Source organism: Octopus bimaculoides, chromosome 5 (genome assembly GCF_001194135.2).
Source record: "Octopus bimaculoides isolate UCB-OBI-ISO-001 chromosome 5, ASM119413v2, whole genome shotgun sequence".
Lineage (NCBI taxonomy): Eukaryota > Metazoa > Mollusca > Cephalopoda > Octopoda > Octopodidae > Octopus > Octopus bimaculoides.
Window position 1 is genome coordinate 53,082,420 of NC_068985.1, and position 1,533 is coordinate 53,083,952.

Genomic DNA, 1,533 nt, shown 5'->3' on the forward strand with positions numbered 1-1,533 from the left:
AAATTGATAGAACCCCAAATCATATTACCCTTGTAGTTTTGGCAGTAGATAAGCACAGAAATATATTTAATCTTTAAAATAGATATCAGACACTACTAAACTAAACCCTGCTTCGAATCCCAGCTATACGTGGTCTCATCAATAAGTATCCGGACTGTTGCCATAGTAACAAAGCTAAAGCAAACAGAATGAATCTGCTTAGTACAGATTGACTTAGACCTCTGCTGTGATGCACACTAAGGTTTGATGTTCTAGCTCTCTCCCGCTGTTTACAGCAGTGCTTGGAAGGAAAGTGTGTAGCGTGTGATCGTCGCATTGACTATGACAGAGTAAGTTGAGCGGAGAATTTGTATCAAATTTTGCCAAAAGCTTGGCAATACCTACTCAGAGGCCTACGCAAAATTTTCAAAAAGTTTTCATCGTTCTTGACACAATCAAAGAGATCTTGTGCAACTAAAACTCGAGTGTCTTTTTGGTCAGCTGAAAGCAATTTTGGCACAGACTTAGCAGACACGCGTCTCATACCCAAATTTTCAGTGACAATGGAATAAACTGAACCGTAATTAATCAGCACATCATCTGATAACTCACGGATGGTGATCCAACGATTTCCCCTCACAGCTGCACGCACCTCTGCGATGTTTTTCTCAGTTCTGCTAGTTGCGGGTCTCCCAGAATGCTCGTTAATATCGATATTTTTTCGGTCATCTTGGAAATTTCTGAACCGCTCGTTTGTGTGCGGCTCATACACTCCTCTGTATACACTTTCTACAACCTTGCGTAAACCTCTGAGCAGGTATCGCCATGACAACTTTCTTTTTCATGATTAATGCGACGATCACACGCTACACACCTTCTTTCGAATCACTGCTGTAAACAGAGAAAGTGAGCTATAACGTTAAAAATTAGTGCGCATGCACAGCAGAGTTCAAGGTTAATCTGTACCAAACGGCTTCACGCTGAGTGCTTTAGCTTCGTTACTATGGCAAAAGTCCGGATACTTATTGATTAGACCATGTATTTACCCAATAGAAAATTCACCAGTGAAATTTCCCTTCCCATAAATTCTTTAGGTCGCATGACTACCGGAAACATTCCAACATTTATCTGTCTATCTATGTGTGTATATATATAGATCTAAATTTACAGTATTATATATCCATTACGGGCGATCTTACCAATCGGTTTCGCACTAGAGGTTCAACGGAGTGTTACGTAACAGTCCGATAATGTAATCCTGCGCTCTCCAGAGGTGACAGCTATGGAATAAAATATGGCGACTGCTCTCTATTGTTGGAGATGAACAGACGCATCCGGTTTGTGGTTGCTGTGAAAAAAACGATGAAATAAACTGAGCATGGGTTAGGTTCAGAGTTGTGTCCCTTGGTACCGTTTATGTGTGCATGCGATGTGTAGGGGTGCAGTCTGTGTGGGAGCTTATATTGGGGGTGGTATAAAATGGTCTACTAAGTGGATGTCGGCCGTGTTAGGGTGTGTATGTTTGTGAGTGCCGTTGTGTATTGAACCCCACCA